This window comes from Salmo salar, chromosome 12 (assembly GCF_965601325.2).
Source record: "Salmo salar chromosome 12, fSalSal1, whole genome shotgun sequence".
Classification (NCBI taxonomy): Eukaryota; Metazoa; Chordata; class Actinopteri; order Salmoniformes; family Salmonidae; genus Salmo; species Salmo salar.
The window spans coordinates 78,648,639-78,670,630 of NC_138302.1; the positions used below are offsets into that span (position 1 = coordinate 78,648,639).

The following is a 21,992-nucleotide window of genomic DNA, read 5'->3' on the forward strand; positions in this document are numbered from 1 at the left end:
AAGATGCTGGAGGAAACAGGTACAAAAGTATTTATATCCACAGTAAAACGAGGCCTATATCGACATAACCTGAAAGGCCGCTCAGCAAGGAAGAAGCCACTGCTCGAAAATCGCCATAAAAAAGCCAGACTACGGTTTGCAACTGCACATCGGGACAAAGATTGTACTTTTTGGAGAAATGTCCTCTGGTCTGATGAAACAAAATTAGAACTGTTTGGCCATAATAACCATCGTTGTGTTTGGAGGAAAAATGGGGACGCTTGCAAGCTGAAGAACACCATCCCAACCGTGAAGCACAGGGGTGGCAGCATCATGTTGTGGGGGTGCTTTACTGCAGAGGGACTGGTGCACTTCACAAAATAGATGGCATCATCAGGCAGGAAAATTATGTGGATATATTGAAGCAACATCTCAAGACATCAGTCAGGAAGTTAAAGCTTGGTCGCAAATGGGTCTTCCAAATGGACAATGACCCAAAGCATACTTTCAAAGTTGTGGCAAAAAGGCTTAAGGACAACAAAGTCAAGCTATTGGAGTGGCCATCACAAAGCCCTGACCTCAATCCTATAGAAAATGTGTGGGCAGAACTGAAAAAGTGTGTGCGAGCAAGGAGGCCTACAAACCTGACTCAGTTACACCAGCTCTGTCAGGAGGAATGGGCCAAAATTCACCCAACTTATTGTGGGAAGCTTGTGGAAGGCTACCCAAAACATTTGACCCAAGTTAAAACATTTAAAGGCAATGCTACCAAATACTAATTGAGTGTATGTAAACTTCTGACCCACTGGGAATGTGATGAAAGAAATAAAAGCTGAAATAAATCATTCCCTCAACTATTATTCTGACGTTTCACTTTCTTAAAATAAAGTGGGGATCCTAACTGACCTAAGACAGGGAGTTTCTACTAGGATTAAATGTCAGAAATTGTGAAAAACATAGTTTAAATGTATTTGGCTAAGGTGTATGTGAACCTCCGACTTCAACTGTATGTGCATTCCTTCAAGCACACCCTTCTCATTAACCTGTGGTGAATTATTCACAATTTTCGATGAACAAATAAGCTTTTATATGTAAGATGGCTAAATAAAGAGCAAAATTATTGATTATTATTATATTATTATTTGTGCCCTGGTCCTATAAAAGCTCTTTGTCACTTCCCACGAGCCGGGTTGTGACAAAAACTCACACTCATTCATTATGTTTAATAAATGTATCGTACAGTGCGTGTGTGGCAGGCTTACAATGATGGCAAAAAAACAATATTTGAGAGTTCACTGACCCTGGTGTTAGAGCGGATACGCAGCTGGAGGTTGAATGTTTGAAGGATTAACCCATTCATCACATCGACCTCTTTAATAAAACATTGCCCAATCGTTTATCAACGGTATGTTTACATTCAAACTCTGTCTACTGTTATTACATAATGTATCTATCAAGGGGACAGTTTACAATCACAACTGAACCTTTACTGTGAGCATAACCCATAAAGTAACTTCTTATCTTCTCAAAACTATACCTGTAACTATGTTAAACACCACAGTTAACCTTAACTGTTCTGGCTTTGGCTAGCCAACAAGCACGCTCATAAACAGAATAAACAACATTCAATGTATCTTTAAACCATGATCTTTTTTTTCCTTCTTTTTTATTTTAGAGAAGTGATCTTTCTTTCAAAGTTTTACAGGTCCAGTCTCCCTACTGGCTTTCTCACTCGTCCTGAACATGTGACATTAGTCCCGATTCCTGGAAGAGTCACATCCCTGTGAGGAGAAACAGTTTGTGTCTCCCCTGACTCACCAGACACCTCAGAGGTCATGGGCACATTCTTTGTGATCTGATCTGGTGTCCTTGTGCTTGGCACTAACTGTAGATGGTGCCTTTTCCTTCTGAACTGCCCTCCTTGGGCAGTTTCCACCCGGTATGACTGTGGGGTGGAGCTGGGGCCTTGAACAACAGCTGGTGTCATCCAGTGTTTTGTCCATCAAGATTCATGAGCACTGTGTCCCCAGGGCTGTGATGGAAGATTTCTGACTTCATTCATGCGGTCGTAGTAAAACGCTGGCTTCCGTTTTGCAGCAGCGTCTGCCTGTCTGACCTCCTGGTCAGGCCAGTTGGTTTCAGATTCTCTTCCAATGAAGGGAGGGTTGTCCTGATACTTCTCCCCATCAGTAGATCAGCCGGGCTGAAACCTGTCGATGTTGAGGGAGTGGCTCTGTATGTCAGCAGAGCGAGCAGAGGGTCTGTCTGCTTGAGCATCCACTTGGCTGTCTGTACAGCTCTCTCCACATGTCCATTACTCTGTGGGAAGTGGGGCCGCTTGTCAAATGTATGAAGTAATACTCCTTACTGAGTTATTTTAGCTCTGTACTTGCCAACTGGGGGCCATTATTGCTAACCATGCTGTTGAACTGGGGGCCATTATCGCGACTGGTTTCCAGTCCTCACCATGCTGTTGAAGTAGGACGCCTCTACTCCGCAGCTGCTGGCATCAGCTAACATTGCTGTAGGCTCCCTGGAATCATAATAAGTTAACACAGTAGCAGTGGTTAGTGAGTGTTTAAGTCTCTGAAATGCTGCCTCCTGTGTGTGTCCCCAGGCCCACTCTACCTTTGTTTTGAGGAGCTCGTAGAGCGGCTGCCCCACAGTAGACAGCTCCGGAATGTATTTCCCCAGATACTGTACCATCCTGAGGAAACGCTTCAGCTCGCATATGGTCTGAGGCTGGGGGAAGTTGCTTATCCTCATGACCTTTTCCAGGTCTGGCCTGATTCTGTTTATGTCAATGATGTGCACCAGGAAGAAAAGCTGGCTTTGTTTGAACTTACACTTGTGGTTATTGAGCTTGAGGCCTGTTGCTTCAACGACTGAGCACGTTTCCCAGGCACTTGTCATGTTTCTGCTCAGAGTTGGCATAGATCAGTACATCGTCCATGTATATAGCCACACCCTCGAGCCATGCAGAGTTTCCGTCATTTTCCTTTGAAAAATCTTGGGGGCACTGGTTATCCCAAACAGGAGAAGTTTGAAACAGGGGTGAGTAGTCAGTCAGAAAGTAGTCAGCTTGCTACTCTCCTCATGAAGAAGGATTTGGTAGAACCCACTAGTTGCATCTAGCGAGGTGGACACTTCGGCTCCTGACAGTTTTGACACAATTTCCTTCTTTTCACTACTTTGTTCAGTGGTTTTAGATCAACTGTCATGGTCGTGATAATGGACGGACCAAGGCGCAGCGTGTGTTGAGTTCCACATCTTTATTTGCAGTGAAAACTTAAACGAAAAACAATAAACATACAACTACGTCGTGCTGAATGCACTCACACAAAACAATATTCCACAAAAGCAGGTGGGAACAGGGACACCTTAAGTATGATCCCCAATTAGAGACAACGATAATCAGCTGCCTCTAATTGGGAACCATACTCAATCCCAAACATAGAAATGAATCGACTACAACACCATAGAGAACCAAGGGCTCTCTATGGTCAGGGCATGACAGTACCCCCCCGCCCAGACCCTGGATTCGGCCATGGCGACGGGCTGACTGGGCATCAGCCATGCCTGGACTGGGCATCAGCGCAGAGGAATGCTCCTGCCAGGGAGCGGGACTGGACACCGTGCCTGGACTGGGCACCGGCACAGAGGAAGGCTCCGGTCATGGCAAGTCGATAGAAATGAATCGACTAGAACACCCCTAGTCACGCCCTGACCTACAACACCCTAGAGAGCCCTTGGTTCTCAGGGTGTGACATCGACACAGATTGGTATGTTGTCATTTGGCTCTAGCAAAATAGCACTGGCACCATAGCAGCACACCATTCTGTCGGCTCTATTACTTTTATCGCTATGTCCTCATTTTCCATGCGATTTAGCTCCCTTTTCACTTTAACCATTAGCGGCACTCACCTGTCTGCATGTACTGCGTATAGCTGGGCATACTCTTTTAAGACTATTTTCACTGGTTCAGTTTTTAGCTTCCCGCAGGACCCGAAAACATCACTGACCTTATTTCTGCATTTAACCAGGCCCATATCTACAGCATTTACACGGCTAAGCAGATTCTTGACACCCCCTCCTGGTATCACATACACAAGGAATCTGTACTGTTGTCCTTTGTAACTAGTGTTAGCCTGAAACTGACCTAGACACTTTAACTCGACCCCTGGGCTGCTCAGATGCACTTCAGCGGGGTGCAATTTTCTCCTCAGTGAGAGTTGGTTAAAAGTCTCTTCACTAATAATGCTTGCGTCTGCGCCTGTGTCTATTTTAAAGCTTGTAGGGGTGCCCCCTATGTTGAGCAGTGCAGTCCAGTTTTTCTCACTAGCCTCCTTGCTAACTGAGCCCAGAACATGGACTTGATCTATCTCTTCTGTGATGTCACAGATTGTGGTTTGCTTTTACACACACATTCCCAATGTCCTTTCTTATTTTAGTTGTTGCAAGTTCTTTTGAATGCTGAGCATTTTCCCGGTTAGCATGTCTGCTTTTACCACATCTTTCACAGTTCCTTGCATTGTGGCTTGTTTTAGTGCCACCATATCCTTGACTCATGCCCCTTTTCTCCCCATAGCCTGCTCTCGTTCTATCGGAGATGCTGCTAGCTACATACTGTATTAGGCCGTGCTGCGGTTCCCCCATCTGCAAACTAATCTGCTTAGCAACATCCCCAGACTGCCGCACTTTTTGAATAGCCTGTGCTAACGTCAATGTCGGCATCAACTGTAACTTTTGATTGAATTCTTTGTCTGTGATGCCCACTACTAAACGGTCTCGGATATGTTCTTCCCTTTTAGCACCGAAATCACAGTTGTACTGATGTACAGTACATTCTGCCTTTTCTCTCTCTCTTTGGCTGCATTGGTAAAAAAAAAATGCGCGCTCGTTAATGAGATTCCGTTGTGGAATGAAGTAGTTGTCATACTTTCCCAACACTATATCAAAGTTTGTTTCATCCTCCTCCTGAGCGAATTCAAATGAGCTGAGTATTTTCTCTGCCTCACTGCCCATTCCGTAGATTAGTGAACTGACCTGGACGACTCCATCATCTTTGTCCAGTTTTGTTGCAGTCATGAAACGGCAGAATCTCTGTCTCTACTCCGGCCATTCTGCGGGGCTTTCGAACTTGAATTGCTTTGGCGGGTTTAACTTTTTAGTCGTCCTCGTTGTTAGATTTGATGGTCGGCTACACAAAGTCTACTTCTGACACCATGTGATGGCCTTGGTTATAGTTAAATATAAGATACTTTTATTTGTAGGTTATTTGTAGGTTATTTTCAATGTGTTAAGTAGTCATGTTCTCAACTGCCCTCATGCTCTAGCACAGTGGTTCCCAAACTTTTTCGGTTACTGTACCACCAACTGAATTTTGCATGCACACAAGTATGCACACAAATTGTGCATGCACACAAGTAACAATATGAATTAACCCATTAATCACAAGGATAGATAATTATAAGAGTAAATTAATGAACCGAGTAGCAGTAGCATATGATGAGTGTAAAAGTGTGTGTGTGTGTGTGTGTGCACATAGCAGAGTGCAGAGCGAACAGGTAGCAGAGTGAACAGTCTGTGGTTTGGGTGGCTGAAGTCTTTGGCAATCTTCCTCTGACACCGCCTGATATAGAGGTCCAGGATGGCAGGGAGCTTGGCCCCAATGATTTACTGGACCATCCGCACCACCGTCTGTAGCACTTTGCGGTCAAGGGCGGTGCATTTGCCATACCAAGCTTTGATGCAGCCAGTTAAGATTCACTAGATGGTGCAGCTGTAGAACTTTTTGAGGATCAGAGAGCCCATGTGAAATAATTTCAGCCTCCTGAGGGGGAAGAGGCGCTGTAGTGCCCTCTTCACAACTTTGCGGGTGTGTGTGGACCATGTTAAGTCCTTAGTGATGTGTATGCCAAGGAACTTGAAGCTTTTGACCCACTCCACTACAGCCCCATCATTGTGGATGGGGGCATGCGTTCCCCTCTTTCTACTGTAGTCCACGATCAGCTATTGTTATTGTTGACCTGGAACCACACAAGCAAGTCTCTGACCTCCTCTCTGTAGGCTCCCGTTTCATCAGCAAACTTGATGATGGTGTTGAAGTTGTGCGTGGCCATGCAGTCGTGGGTGAACATGGAGTGCTGGAGGGTATTATGCACGCACCCCTGAGGGGCCCTGTATTGAGGGTCAGCATGGCGGATGTGTTGTTGCCTACCCTCACCACCTGGGGCCGGCCTGTCAGGAAGTCCAGGATCCAGATGCAGAGGGAGGTGTTCAGTCCCAGGGACCCTAGCATGTTGATGAGCTTTGAGGGGACTATGGTGTTGAATGTTGAGCTGTAGTCTATAAACAGCATTCTCACATAGAAATGTCCCCTCTTGTCCAGGTGGGAGAGGGCAGTGTGAAGTGCAATTGAGATTGCTGTCTTCTGTGAATCTGTTGGGGAAGCATGCAAATTGGAGTAGGTGTCTGGGTTGATGGTGTTAATGTGTGTCATGACCAGCCATGTAAAGCACTTTATAATTACAGATGTGAGTGCTACAGGGTGATAGTTATTTTGGTATATTACATTGGAGTTCTCAGGAACAGGGACAATGACGGTCAGCTTGAAACATGTTGGGACTACAGACTGGGACAAGGAGAGATTGAAAATGTCATTGAAGACACTTGCCAGCTGGTCTGTGCATGTTCTATGAACGAGCCCTGGTATTCCATCTGGCCCGGCGGCTTTGCAAGTGTTAACCTGTTTAAAAGTTTTACTCACATTGGCCATGGAGAGCGAGATCACACAGTCATTCCGAACAACAGGGGCTTTCATGCAAGACTCTGCATTGTTTTCCTCAAAGTGAACATAAAAAGCATTCGTAAAGTCACTGTGGGGAAGACGTCGTCTATGCACTTATTGATGAAGCCCGTGACTGATGTGGTAAACTACTCAATATTATCGGATGAGTCCCAGGACATTTACCAGTCTGTACTAGCAAAACAGTCTTGTAGCCTCGTGTTTGCTTTATCAGACCATCAGACCACTTCTGTATTGAGCACGTCACTGGTACTTCCTGTTTGGGCTTTTGTTTGTAAACAGGAAGCAGGAGGATAGAGTCATGGTATGATTTGCCGAAAAAGAGGTTGAGGGCCTTGTATGTAGTTCTGTGGGTAGAATAATAGTGGTCTAGAGTTTTAGCATCCCTAGTGGCGCAGGAGACGTGTTGGTAGAAGTGAGGTAGAAACGCAGAAACGCTGCCTCTGGGTGTGTGGTTTCTTGTTTGTTTATGACCCAATACAGTTTGTTGAGTGACAAAGTGGTGTTGGCTTGTGGAGGAATGTAGACAGCTGTGATAATAATTACAGATAAGAACTCTCTTTGTAGGTAAAAAAAAGACTGCAGCTTACCATGAGGTATTCCATATCAGGTGAGCAAAAGCTTGAGATTTCCTTCACACTGGAAGCAGTGCACCAGTTGTTGTTTATGAAGAGGCACACCTCTCCAACTTTGGAATTGCCTGAGGCTGCGGTCATCTGATCGTGCCGCTGCATGGAGAAACCACTGAGAACTATGTTCATAGATTGAGCCAGCCAAGTTTCTGCAAGGTATATAATATTGCAGTTTTTGAAGTCTCTCTAATAGCAGACTCTCGAACGAAGCTCATCCATCTTATTCTTGAGTAACTGGAGGGGATTGCAACTCTCTCTAAACTATAACTAGGGCCCAGTTATAGTTTCCTGTTTAGACTAGTATGTCAAAATCCTTGGCTACATACTGTGCTGTGGTATAGTCTGCACCAATGGCCTACCTACACAAATACATGACTTTGAGGCTGAAAATGAAATTCAGAAGCACAGAGTGCGTAAAATTACCAGAGTAAAAAATAAACAAAAAATCCTCTAGGATGCATCCCTCTCTAAAAACGTTCTGTGACCGCTCAATTTAATTACACCTAATGACTGTGAGGATCCACTTTTGAAATGTGTGAATTACTTATTGTAATGAGGTTAAATGAGGCCTAAGCGATTACACGGGCCTGTCTCCGAGGGCTCTGTGGCCCAACAGAGGCTGCATGGGAGAGGAGACTAAGGAGACGGGCTGAGGCCTGGAGATAATCATGCTGTGTTTCTCTCTCTCAGCGTCTCCGTCACACTCTCTCCGTTTCCGCACTCTCTGCACTGCAACATGGTGCCTTTGGTACAGTAAGCACACATAGAGAGGAGAGAAGCAAAAGAAAGATGGAACTTGAGAAAAAGAGAAGCTGAGCCCTGGGTGGATTTGGAACTGGTCCCAGCAGACACATTCACACATAAGCTCACCAGCTGTCTCCTGCATTAATATTCCAAATGGACTCCAACAATTCCACCAAAAAAAATGTGAATAAAGAATTTAGTTTATTGCACACAGCAATGACCCAATTAACATTAGCTTTGGACCATTTTCATCAAAGTTATTTTAAAATGCTATAGCCCTTTAAGTTTGGCAACATTGAAACCACGGGGGGGGGGGGGGGGGGTGTGTGTGTGTGTGTGTGTGTGTGTGTGTGTGTGTGTGTGTGTGTGTGTGTGTGGTGTGTGTGTGTGTGTGTGTGTGTGTGTGTGTGTGTGTGTGTGTGTGTGTGTGTGTGTGTGTGTCAGTGGAGGCTCCTGAGAGGAGGAAGGGGAGGACCATCCCACTCAGAAATTCTGAAAAAGTAACATTAAAATAGTTGTCATTTTTACATAAAACTACACTAAATATATTCACGTCAACAAATAATGGATTAATACTCACTGCTTTGCAATGAAGGTCTATAGTAGCCTCAAATAGTGTAGCCGGGGGACAGTTATTTTCCACCCTCCTCTGGGTACATTGACTTAAATACAAAACCTACAGTAGGAGGCTCATAGTTCCCACCCCCTTCAATAGACTTACACAGTAATTATGACAACTTCCGGAAGATGTCCTCTAACCTACAGTATCAGAGCTTGTGCAGCATGAACTGACATCTTGTTCATCCAATCAAATGATCAGAAATTGAATCTAGTACTGAAAGCATAAGCTACGGCTAGCAACCACTGCAGCGCATAAAGGGCCGGGTCAGTAGTCAGGTTGGTAGTCATTTAGGAACACTAAGGTAACCTGCCTAAATGACTACCGACCCGTAGCACTCACGTCTATAGCCATGAAGTACCTTGAAAGGCTGGTCATGGCTCACATCAACACCATCATCCCAGAAACCTTAAAACCACTCCAATTTGCATACCTCCCCAACAGATCCACAGATGATGCCGTCTCTATTGCACTCCACACTGCCCTTTCCCACCTGGAAAGAAGGAACACCTATGTGAGAATGCTATTCATTGACTATAGCTCAGTGTTCAACACCATAGTGCCCTCAAAGCTCATCAATAAGCTAAGGACCCTGGGACTAAACACCTCCCTCTACAACTGGTTCCTGGACGTCCTGACGGACCGCCCCCAGGTGGTAAGGGTAGGTAACAACACATCCGCCATGCTGATCCTCAACACAGGGGCCCCTCAGGGGTGCGTGCACAGCCCCCTCTTGTACTCCCTGTTCACTCATGACTGCACGGCCAGGCACAACTCCAAAACCATCATTACATTTGCCGATGACACAACAGTGGTAGGCCTGATCACCGACAACGATGAGACAGCCTATAAAGAGGAGGTCAGAGACCTGACCGTGTGGTGCCAGGACAACAACCTCTCCCTCAACGTGATCAGACAAAGGAGATGATTGTGGACTACAGGAAGAAGAGGGCCGAGCATACCTCCATTCTCATCGACAGGGCTGTAGTGGAGCAGGTTGAGAGCTTCAAGTTCCTTGGTGTCCACATCACCAACAAACGTACATGGTCCAAGCACACCAAGACAGTCGTGAAGAGGGCACAACAAAACCTATTCCCCCTCAGGAGACTGAAAAGATTTGGCATGGGTCCTCAGGTCCTCAAAAGGATCTACAGCTGCACCATCGAGAGCATCCTGATGGGTTGCATCACTGCCTGGTATGGCAACTGCTCGGCCCCCGACCGCAAGGCACTACAGAGGGTAGTGCGAACGGCCCAGTACATCACTGGGGCAAAGCTTCCTGCCATCCAGGACCTCTATACCAGAGGAAGGCCCTACAAATTGTCAAAGACTCCAGACACCCTAGTCATAGACTGTTCTCTCTGGTACCACACGGCAAGCGGTACCGGAGCGCCAAGTCTAGGTCCAAGAGGCTTCTAAACAGCTTCTATCCCCAAGCCATGAGACTCCTGAACATCTACTCAAATGGCTACCCAGACTATTCACATTTCCCCCCCCCTCCCTTTTACACCGCTGTTACTCTCTGTTATTATCTATGCATAGTCACTTTAATAGTAACTCTACCTACAGTACATGTACATATTACCTCAACACCGGTGCCCACGCACATTGACTCTGTACCCATACCCCCTGTATATAGCCCATCTATTGTTATTTTACTGCTGCACTTTAATTATTTGTTATTTTTATCTCTTACTTTTTTTAAATGTATTTTATTAAAATTGCATTGTTGGTTAAGGGCTTGTAAGTAAGCATTTCACTGTAAGGTCTACACCGGTTGTATTCGGTGCATGTGACAAATACAATTTGATCTCACCTGTTAGCTGGCGTTGAACTATGTGGCCATTGAGGACAGCAGTGTCAATCAGATGGAAAAATATATTCTTATACCACTTGGTAGTTTTCCAAGCGCATTCCACAAATCTGTTTATCACGTCCCGCCTTATCTAGTGGTTAGAGCGTTGGGCCAGTAACTGGAAGGTTGCTGGATCGAATCCCCGAGCTGACAAGGTACAAATCTGTCATTCTGCCACTGCGCAAAGCAGTTAACCCACTGTTCCCCAGGCACCAAAGACGTGGATGTCGATTAAGGCAGCCCCCTGCACCTCTCCGATTAAAAGGGGTTGGGTTAAATGTGGAAGAATAATTTCAGTTGGAGAGCAGAGCCTGGAAGAGTGTGGGATGGCTGTACCAATTGTCCACATACAAAGTGTGGCCCTTCCCGAGATGAGGAGCCAGCATGATCATCACCATGGACCCAGACATCCCAAGCCCCTCATAATGTTGGATGTCAGTGGTGGACCTTGTGTAGACTAAAATGTCTTCGACAAATCCTTTTTTCACATCAGACATAACAAAGAACTTGACCCCAAACCTGTGCCTTTTGGAGGGAATATATTGACAGAACGCCAGCCTACCCTACTTGTCAATGCTTAGGTCCTTGTATGGCACAATGACCCAACCAAATGCTGATGTCAGGATGGTAAGAACATTTCTTATTTTGTGTAAGGGGTCATTTAAGTTGGCAGTAGTATTGTTGACTAAATGCAGGCATCACAGCAGAACTAGGAAAAGCGGTCTTGGGGAAAAAAGAGTGGCAAAGAAGGTTAGTTGCAAACATAGTACTTCCTTAGGGAGTTCTTCTTCACTATTCACATGAGAAAGACTGTCACCAGGAAGGTATACATTTCACTAATTGTGATTGTCACCCATTTAGTGAGTTTCTCCCTCAGTCCTGGCTCGCTTCTCTCCTGTAGCTCCAAGGCATAGCGATTGATCTCCTCCACTATCTCCCACCAACTCCTCTGTCAGAAACAGCTTGAAGCATTCTGCCTCAGAGGGAGATGACAAGGGGCTTTGCACTCCAGACTAGGACTCATCAAAGCCAACCGCAGGTCCAGGAGGGGTGAAATGGCTGGCGGCCTTCCAGCTACCGCAGACCTCCCGTACCTCGCCTACAGTTGTCCTGCATCCATCACCACCAGCATCTTCAGAGGGAGCTGGAACTTTGTCGGTGGGCAAGGAGTCCTCAGATTCAGGGCTCTCAATGGCCACAAAGTTGGGGGGCAGCTCATCACTGTCACTGTCAGAATCTGATTCCTGACTTTCATACTTAGACTTTACTTCTTAGGGCTAAGCCCCTTTTTTCTCCACTTCCTGTCTGAATGATGTGCCCAAAGTAAACTGCCTGTTGCTCAGGCCCTAAAGTCAGGATATGCATATAATTGGTACCATTGGAAAGAAAACACTTTGAAGTTTGTAGAAATGTTTAAAAAATGTAGGGTAATATAACACAATGGATATGGTAGGAGAAAATCCAAAGGAAAACTGACCAGAATATTATTTGGCGAGAGACCATCCTCTTAGAAAGGCAAGAGAAAGATCATATTGAAAATTAGCTCCCTTGATGCAATTCCTATGGCTTCCACAGGGTGTCAGCAGTCTATGTTCAAGGTTTCAGGCTTGTAACTTCAAAAACGAATAAGACATATCAGTTTTGGCAGAAGGACACAGGCTTGGAATGTCGTGTTTGCGCACGCATGAAGACATTATTTACCTGCTAAAATGGGTTTCCTATTGAACATACTTCTTTCCGTAAGAAATATTATAGTTTGATTACATTTTAGGGTATCTGAGGAGTAAATAGAAATGTATTTTGACTTGTTGAAACAAAGTTTAGTGGTAGATTTTCGGATTCCTTTCTCTGCATGTTGAACGAGTGGATTACTCAAATTGATGGCGCCAACTAAACAGACTTTTTGGGATATAAAGAAGGATTTTATCTAACAAAACGACACTACATGTTATAGCTGGGACCCTTTAGATGAAAAATCAGAGGAAGATTTTAAAAAAGTAAGTGAATATTTAATCGTTATTTGTGAATGTATAAAACCTGTGCCGGTGGAAAAATATTTTGATGTGGGGCGCCGTCCTCAAACAATCGCATGGCATGTTTTGGCTGTAATAGCTACTGTAAATCGGACAGTGCCGTTAGATTAACAAGAATTTAAGCTTTCAGCCAATATAAGACACTTATATATGTACATAAATGTTTAAAATCCATAATATTTATAATTTTTTATTTGAATTGCTCGCCCTCCAGTTTCACCGAAAGTTGTCCCGCTAGCGGGACTCCTATCCCTAATTAAATCTCCAGAATTTCAGAATTTGTGAGTTGTCTCCTTTTGAATTACATTGCTAATGCTACAGCTTAGCCCAGTAGCTACATACATAAACAACAACACTAAATGGTTCTGAGTGAGTGTCAGAGGTTATGTGATTGACTGCCGGCACGCATCACTTGTATTAATAAATCACTATTACAAAATGTTTTTTGTGGTAATAATAGATTTATTTACTGTTTTAGTCACATGTTTTCAAGAACTGGTGACAAATCATGCATTCCAATTCTTGCATAGATTGTAATGAACACGTGTGTAAAATACTTTTTTGAAGGTTGTACTGATTATGATGAGCTAATGCTAAGCTAATTGCCAGCTATGTTGTGAAGCCATGTTTGTTGACATCATACAATGCATTCTGGGTGTCATGCATTTTACAATTTTTATTTTACCAGGTAAGTTGACTGAGAACACATTCTTATTTACAGCAACGACCTGGGGTATAGTTACACAGGAGTGGGATGAATGAGCCAATTGTAAGCTGGAGCTGATTAGGTGACCATGATGGTATGAGGGGCAGATTGGGAATTTAGCCAGGACATCAGGGTTAACACCCCTACTCTTAGAATAAGTGCCATGGAATCTTTAGTAACCACAGAGAGTCAGGACACCCGTTTAACATCCCACCCTCAAGACAGCACCCTACACAGGGCAATGTCCCCAATCACTGCACTGGGGCATTGTGATATTTTATTTTTTATACCAGAGGAAAGGGTGCCTCCTACAGTACTAGCCCTCCAACACCACTGCCAGCGGCATCTGGTCTCCCATCCAGGGACCAACCAGGACCAACCCTGCTTAGCTTCAGAAGCAAGCCAGCAGTGGGATGCAGGGTGGTATGCTGCTGGTGTAAATGTCTGCCAGACCAAAGATGTTATAACAAAACGAGATGAAGGGACAGTTCACTTGACCTTCGAGTAAACTTCCAGAAGTGAGTGATGGAAAGTGAATGACGGTAGACGACGCACTGCATTCAACATGCATATTGCAAACAGACCCAAATCATATGATCACTTTTTGTTATCTTTGGTTGACACAAAAAAATGAAAACATGACAGCGCGTAACAAACCATCGGATTACTTTAGACTTTTAGAAAGTGTTTTACTCAATTATTTCGATCACTGGTGAGCTCACCTACATTTTGCTGAATTGTAAATAGTAATTGCTATTAGATAATTCACATTATGGTTTCTTTCAGCCGAGAGTTGACAGAGTTGACTGCTTGTGTTAGGTCACACTTTCCTAGTGCTGAGCCATTAGTGCTTGTTGAGTTCGGTTCGGTTTTGCTTTGATTATTAACAAATAAGCACAATTTTCAATTTCGATCATTTCTATCAACGTTAAATGCACTATGCATTATGTGGGTTGAATGATGTAACAATACAGAATAAAACAATTTATAAAAATTCCATGATGGTAGTGACTGCAGCCCATGACTGCTAATCACTTATTAATCATCGGTTGTACACATTAATTTACTTCAGTACAATATCTCAGTTGTTGTGTAGCCAATATTACATTTGTTTTATTTGGTGACTTTATTATTTCATTCCAAGTCATCATCTCATCTCTACAGAGGTGCTGCCTCTGCTGTCTGACAAAATCTTTATTTTAGTAGTTCTTTAAAGTAAATCTGGCATACTTTAATGACTTCTGAATACCAATACCTTGCAAAGCAACTGCTCTCTATGTATCCCCTCTTGAGCGCACATTCTTCTGTCTCTTATGTATCAGGTGTAAAAGAAACACAGACCGGACAAGTAGCTGCGCAATGGATTATGGTCAGTATAGTTAATTATCACGTATTCTGCACTAAACTATGTAGAACATTGGCCTGTTGGAAACTACAACTCCCTACTACATCGTACGTGCACAAAATTAAATTCAAATAAATGAACTGATGTCGGTTTGATTAATCGCTCAGCACTACTCTTCGCTCAGTAAGCACTAGGACTAATGTAGCCTACATTTTCCAGTTTGGATGAAAATTGGGTCATGCTGTTGCATCTTCTGTTAATGTGTGAACATTATACATCCAAAAATAAACTGCTCACATTGAGGACATAAAGTTGTAAAGACAGTGTTTGTGGAAAATGTTTCAGTGAAAAAACAGTGTGCCCAGCTCAAACACTGACTGTTGCATCAATCATAACTAGACATTCTAAAGAAGTGTTCTAATCACACTGGTTTGAGCGTATGCTGCAGGGACCACTGTAGAATGATCACATACATGAACTCGTACACGTCAAAGGGTTAAACCACTGTAAATCCATTCCATAGTGGCTTATCAACTTGAAATCATTATCATGGACATCCCTAATTTGGTATTCATATCTCAAAAAACAAGGAAACTATTAACAACTCATTCTTTGCATATGTTACGCTAATGCTCAAAATCATCTGCAATCATCTTCTCCTCATGAACCATACACATTTTGTATTTAGACTCATTACATCAGTCTTTAATGCAGATGGACTGGCTGTTCATTAGATGTACTATTTGCCCTCCTGTATCAGTCCCTTCCTGTACTCCCTGTTCACTCATGACTGCACGGCCAGGCACGACTCCAACACCACCATTAAGTTTGCTGATGACACAACAGTGGTAGGCCTGATCACCGACAACGATGAGACAGCCTATAGGGAGGAGGTCAGAGACCTGACCGTGTGGTGCAAGGACAACAACCTCTCCCTCAACGTGATCAAGACAAAGCAGATGATTGTGGCTTACAGGAAAAGGAGGACCGAGCATGCCCCCATTTTCATTGACTGGGCTGTAGTGGAGCAGGTTGAGAGCCAAGTTTCGTCCACATCACCAACAAACTAACATGGTCCAACCACACCATGACAGTGGTGAAGAGGGCACGACAAAACCTATTCCCCCTCAGGAGACTGAAAAGACTTGGCATGGGTCCTCAGATCATTAGAAGGTTTTACAGCTGCACCATCAAGAGCATCCTGACTGGTTGCATCACTGCCTGGTATGGCAACTGCTCGGCCTCCGACCGCAAGGCACTACAAAGGACAGTGTGTACGGCCCAGTACATCATCGGGGACAAGCTTCCTGCCATCCAGGACCACCATACCAGGCAGTGTCAGAGGAAGGCCCTAAAGACTCCAGCCACCCTAGTCATAGACTGTTCTCTCTGCTACCGTACGGCAAGCAGTACCAGAGCGCCAAGTCTAGGTCCAAGAGACTTCTAAACAGCTTCTACCCCAAGCCATAAGACTCCTGAACAGCTAATCAAATGGCTACCCAGACTATTTGTATTGCCCCCCCTCTTTAATTATTTGTTATTCTTATCTCTTACCTTTTTTGTAGGTATTTTCTTAAAACTGCATTGTTGGTTAAGGGCTTGCAAGTAAGCATTACACTGTAATGTCTACACCTGTTGTATTCGGCACATGTGACAAATAACATTTGATTTATTTGAAATGAGTGCATTTAGCCCCCATCAGAAAGATGGTTTCAGAACCAGTGTGTGGTAATCATCATGAGAAGTGGCTCTGGAGGTGTGTTTGATGACTGTGTAATGTCAGGTGCACACAGAAGCTGATGTCTGAGCTGTGTCCTGGTAGGGATACTGTGAAGGATTCTACTCCTTGTTGTGGTGAGGTCTGTGTGCGGATTATGCTATCTGACCGGGAATGGGGAATCAGGGACTGGCAATGGGACGATTCCATGCAGGCACGGGAGGAAAATATATTTGATATCTCAGATTGTTCTAGCAATTCTCACATAAAAACTTAAATGGGAGGAAGGATGTTCAACATGCTTTTTACATTTGTATTACAAACCATTTTTGAGAAAATCATGATGAAATTGGCAATTTCAGGCCCCCATGTAAGACCCAAAGACCCAATGATGAAACACCTTGGTGTCATTACACTCCTTGTAGTGTGCTTGAAAATATGAGTTTCGCTACATTTTAAAATACAATTTTAAACATGCTTTTATTCAATATTAAAACTATTAATATTAATATCTCAAAAGTACCCTTTTTGATTTAGTACATTTTAGACATATTGTTTTAAACAATATACTCTACAAATGCATCACATTTCCAGAGTGGCTTCTCTGCAACTTTTAAAGTTATGATACATTTTATGAGCACCCACCAACACAGTGAATGGGAAAATGGATATAAAAAGGGAACTCTCTCTGCTGGTGATTTGTCGAATGTGGAACCCCCACATTTTTATTATTATTATATTTCTTTTTTTATGACCTATAATATCAATTTCTATGTCTAAAATCGATAATTTCTTCAAAAGTAGCAGAGAGCCCACTCTTGAAGTTTGATGTGTTTGAAGAGTTTATTGTTCCAAACAATATGTCTAAAAATAAGCAAACTCAAAAAGGGCACTTTTACAATATTAATATGTTGAATAAGTTAATGTGATAGGTCTAAAAAGGGCCTAAAATGCCCACTTTCATCATGTACATTTTTTTTAAGCATGTTACAAATATAAACTGGGTTCACAGGATGACAGAAAGATCAGTTGGATAACAAAGAGAGCACCCTATCACGTAGGAACTACATTCCTTTATGTGCAATCAGTGAAAACATTACCATGTTTATCCCTCAATACCACAAGGTTATCTTTCCAAAATTCATTAGAGGCTAATTCATTGAGTCTATAAACCAAATCTGGAGTCAATCTGATTCATGGTTTATCAGAAGACTATTTTTAACTGACGTGACCGACTGGCTCGATTTGGTCTTATGTAGCAAAATTGTAAATTGTGTTTTTTACATTGGATAAAAATAGACTCTGAGCTAGAAAATGGTATATCATACACTACAGTTGAGGAACAATGGGAAAGTAATTCTGCTTTGGAAGTTGATAAAACATGTAACCTCACTTTTGAGAAAATGGCCTTTGAATGTTTTGGTACTACTACTGGAGAACCCTTCTTTCGCTACACCCATTCAGCATCGTTCACACCCTCTTAAGCTATATCCCCACCCATCTCTTTAAGGGTTGATCCGAGCATTCTGTCCTATCAGCAGCAGTCAAGCACCCAAGCAAACTAGCTAACGTTGGCTAGCTTGCTAGCTACTTCCAGACACAAATGTGAGAACAGCTCACTGACCATTTTACTAGCAGAGCTGGTTAGGCTGTTTTTATGTTATCCAGAGCGTTGGTGACGGCAACTGTGCTGCTGGCAACAAGTTACGCTTTTTTGCCAATGTTTACTGACACTGGACATATTCAACAGGTGTTGAGCGTTCGTAAATTCGTAATTTATTCTGCGCTCTGGCACACTCAGACGAGAGTATATAGCCAGAGCGAATTTACCAGCTATGTCTATCAACAGTTTTCGCAGTGACATCATTAACATTCTATTGAAATGGTTACTTGCATAGTGGAGTACTTTGTTAAAACATGTAGCTAGCTAGCTAAACAATGAACCATAATCCCAACTCATGACATTACTACCCTGCATGAATCTGCATATAGCTAACCAACCAGCCTATAACTAGCAAAGCAAATGGCTCTAAGATATGAATAATATTACTACACAGATCAGCCAGCTAAAGTTAGCTAGCTAGCTAACAGTACACTTTAATGAAATTAAAACTACTTTCTGACAAAATCAGAAGCGTGTAATATATGAAAATGTAGCTAGCTAGACTATCTTACCCATATACATGGATGGATAGTTCTCACTCTCTGTCACGGATGCTATGGTTGCCCTTAGTTTGAAGATGTAATCCGGAGAAAGGTGTTTTCTACATATCCTTAGCTATCATATTCTAATTCCACTGATTTAAAAACTCGGTCCTCCAGAAAGTGGAGAGCAACACTTATGCAGTTCTACTACGCCAAATATTTTTTTTAAAGCCTCGTTAGACAGGATAACCTACACATACTGACCAGCTCAAATAAACAGAAGCATGCAACATGGCAGACCAATCCAAACTCATCTCTCGGGATGTCCAGCCCAGTCATTATCTCAGCCAACCATGGATAGCGGGAAGGTTGCTCACTTTTTCTGTGGCTAAACCAACTAGGCTCGTAATTAAAACATTTGATTAATATTTACAGATGACATACAAGTTTGTTATTACGGCAAAAAATGTTAATTTGTTTTATTTCACCTTTATTTAACCAGGTAGGCAAGTTGAGAACAAGGTCTCATTTACAATGGCGACCTGGCCAAGATAAAGCAAGCAGTTTGACACAAACAACAACACAGAGTTACACATGGAGTAAAACAAACATACAGTCAATAATATGGTAGAAAAATAAGTCTATATACAAAGTGAGCAAATGAGGTGAGATAAGGGAGGTAAAGGCAAAAAAGGCCATGATGGCGAAGTAAATACAATATAGCAAGTAAAACACTGGAATGGTAGATTTGCAGTGGAAGAAAGTGCAAAGTAGAAATAGAAATAATCGGGTGCAAAGGAGCAAAATAAATAAATACAGTAGGGGAAGCGGTAGTTGTTTGGGCTAAATTATAGATGGGCTATGTACAGGTGCAGTAATCTGTGAGCTGCTCTGACAGCTGGTGCTTAAAGCTAGTAAGGGAGATAAGTGTTTCCAGTTATAGAGATTTTTGTAGTTCGTTCCAATCATTGGCAGCAGAGAACAGGAAGGAGAGGCGGCCGAAGGAGGAATTGGCTTTGGGGGTGACCAGAGAGATATACCTGCTGGAGCGCGTGCTACAGGTGGGTGCTGCTATGGTGACCAGCGAGCTGAGATATGGGGGAACTTTACCTAGCAGGGTCTTGTAGATGACCTGGAGCCAGTTGGTTTGGCGACGAGTGTGAAGCGAGGGCCAGCCAACGAGAGCGTACAGGTCACAGTGGTGGGTAGTATATGGAGCTTTGGTGACAAAACGGATGGCACTGTGATAGACTGCATCCAATTTATTGAGTAGGGTATTGGAGGCTATTTTGTAAATGACATCGCCCGAAGTCGAGGATCGGTAGGATGGTCAGTTTTACGAGGGTATGTTTGGCAGCATGAGTGAAAGATGCTTTGTTGCGAAATAGGAAGCCGATTCTAGATTTAACTTCGGATTGGAGATGTTTGATGTGAATCTGGAAGGAGAGTTTACAGTCTAACCAGACACCTAGGTATTTGTAGTTGTCCACATATTCTAAGTCAGAACCGTCCAGAGTAGTGATGCTGGACGGGCGGGCAGGTGCAGGCAGCGATCGGTTGAAGAGCATGCATTTTGTTTTACTTGTATTTAAGAGCAGTTGGAGGCCACAGAAGGAGAGTTGTATGGCATTGAAGCTCGTCTGGAGGGTAGTTAACACAGTGTCCAAAGAAGGGCCAGAAGTATACAGAATGGTGTCGTCTGTGTAGAGGTGGGTCAGAGACTCACCAGCAGCAAGAGCGACATCATTGATGTATACAGAGAAGAGAGTCGGCCCAAGAATTGAACCCTGTGGCACCCCCATAGAGACTGCCAGAGGCCCGGACAACAGGCCCTCCGATTTGACACACTGAACTCTATCGGAGAAGTAGTTGGTGAACCAGGCAAGGCAATCATTTGAGAAACCAAGGCTATTGAGTCTGCCGATGAGGATGTGGTGATTGACAGAGTCGAAAGCCTTCGCCAGGTCAATGAATACGGCAGCACAGTATTGTTTCTTATCGATGGCGGTTAAGATATCATTTAGGACCTTGAGCGTGGCTGAGGTGCACCCATGACCAGCTCTGAAACCAGATTGCATAGCGGAGAAGGTGCGGTGGGATTCGAAATGGTCGGTAATCTGTTTGTTGACTTGGCTTTCGAATACTTTAGAAAGGCAGGGTAGGATAGATATAGGTCTGTAGCAGTTTGGGTCAAGAGTGTGTCTCCCTTTGAAGAGGGGGATGACCGCAGCTGAATGAATTGATGAAATGAAAGTTCACATGTTCCAGAATACATGTTCCAGAAATAAATAAAAAGTTTACGTCCTGTGAAGTAGTGACACACGACATACGCCTAGTTTCCTGAAATTAGTCACATATGTGCTAATGCGTATCTATAGGTACAGTGCAGCCATATTTGAATGCAGCAATATTTTTTTCTCAAAACCATTAAAGTTGTGGAAGGACATTTCCAGAGCACATTATCATTATTATTATCAAAGACAATTTTGCTTTCGACTCGCCAATCAACAACACAATTTCATTCAGAATCAAAAATATCCTTTAGGACATTCACAGAATACTTAATCAACACATCAGCATATCAACAATACTTTTTTTGACACACTTCTTAATGAGCCTTTTTCCCTCCAATCAGCAAGAGTGTAGCTTTAGATCCCACGAGTATGATCTGACCTCTTAAGTCAGGGGGTCGACTAAATCACTGCCACACACAGTTTTACACACTGGCCGGGAAATGGCTATTGATTATCACACTGGAATTGGCCAGATTGGACCCTGGTGCTCATAACAGCAATGCCAAAGAATTCAAGCCCTGTAGCGCAATGAAAAGAATGAAACAGACTTATTTGCACTTCTTCAAAAGATACACTGGGATTCAATGTATCCAAGGTAAAGGCAGTTTCAGTAAAGCATGAAATGTAAAAAAAAGCCTACCAGTGTCATCACAAAGATATGAAGTAAAGACCAAAGTATTGAATGGTCTGTGTTAAGTCATTCTGGTTCAGTCATTGATATTTCTGAGGGGAATCCAACCTCAAGCATTGACCTGAATGGAATTGGCACATTCTTGAGTGATACTATGCCCAATAGTCATCCAGCAACACAATAAAAACACCTCAATCTGTATTCTACTTGATGCTTACTATGTCTTGGGTCCCATATGGCTGTTTTAACAGAGGTAAGAGAATGGCGATGGGTTGTGCGTGTTAGTAATGGCGATTGGTGATTCAGAGGCTTTGGTAAAGAATGTATTTGAGACACAGGTGCTTTGACTTCCCTTACAGTAAACCCAGGGCCAGCCTCAATTAAACCCTGGCTAGTTTAAATGGTAGCCACAGCACTATAATCTCAAATTGCTTTTCACTTGATCACTTGATTCACTTGATCCCTTCTTACTGCAGCTCTCTGC

General features: G+C 43.3%; 1 protein-coding gene across 1 annotated transcript in view; it reads right to left on the minus strand.

Annotated features, from left to right (window-relative positions):
• fhit (fragile histidine triad diadenosine triphosphatase) overlaps positions 1-21,992 on the minus strand; it is a 131,817-nt gene that overhangs the window by 27,721 nt on the left and 82,104 nt on the right.